Here is a 1,187-nt window from a genome sequence, read left to right on the forward strand (position 1 = left end):
GGCGTGTTTGAATGTGTGGAGATCGAAAAGATGTTGAAGTAGCTGCAACGACATACAACTTTGTAAACGTCATCACTTTCAGTGTAAGAGCTGAAAGCAGTGTGCTGGTATGGTTCGGTTTTCTTTGGTCATAACCTTTCGTTTCGGTATACATAACTGACTGCATTCACGAAGCAATTTCAGTGGCTGCTGTAGTTTCTATTGTAGTAGTGGTAGTAGGCTGCTGTAGTAGTAGTTGTAGTTGATTTTGCGCTAGTTGTAGTTGATGTTGTAGTAGGTGTAGTTGCTATTGTAGTAGTTGTACTTACTGCTGCAGTAGTTGTAGTTGATTTTGCGCTAGTTGTAGTTGCTATTGTAGTAGTTGTAGTTGCTGTTGCAGTAGTTTTAATGTCTATTGTAGTAGCCGAAGTTGTTGCTGCAGGTGCGTTTGCTATTGTAGTAGCTGTAGTTGATGTTGTAGTAGTTGTAGTCACTACTAGAGTACGAGTTTGCAGTTGCTGTTGTCGTAGTTGATTTTGCAGTGCAGATACTTGTAATTTCTGTTGTAATGCCTGTTGTTGTTGATATAGTTGTTATTTATTTTGCAGAAGTTGTAGTTGCTGTTTTTCTGTCAGAAAGAAGGAGGGAGGGAAAGAAGGGGGAGGGGGCGCCTGTGATGAGACAGCCCATTAATCTGGGAACACGTCGTATTTTCGCGCGATCGTTCAATATTAATTACAAAATCTTTTCCATTACACCCCTCTTGTGAATCTCGTATGACGTAGAGAAGAATTTCCTATTCGTAAGAGATTCTATTAAGATTCTAATCTTTTTATTATGTCTAGCTTAATGTGGCTTCGGGGTCGTATTCATCGAGGATAGTACAGATGGTTGAAGGGTTGAAAAAGTTCTTTAATCGTTACATTTAAAAAGGCCAGTTGTCGTAGAGGAAGAACCTTAATGCGTTGACAAAAAAATCAATCTTGGCTAAGTGATGGACTGTGTGTACCGTTATTACGTTGCACCCTAAAACTTAACACAAGTGCATCTATTTGTATTTGAAACTGTTCTCCTTTAGAAGCCAAGATCAATCTCATTTGGCCATGAATGTGTTCGCAGTGGTTAAGCTGAAACAAACCGCACTGTTTGGAGTTTTTTTTAGCGATAAGTGAAGAAGTGAGAGGATTTATGAGTGAGTGTGTGTGTGG

The sequence above is a fragment of the Aplysia californica genome, unplaced genomic scaffold (genome assembly GCF_000002075.1).
Source record: "Aplysia californica isolate F4 #8 unplaced genomic scaffold, AplCal3.0 scaffold00553, whole genome shotgun sequence".
In the NCBI taxonomy this organism is placed as follows: Eukaryota; Metazoa; Mollusca; class Gastropoda; order Aplysiida; family Aplysiidae; genus Aplysia; species Aplysia californica.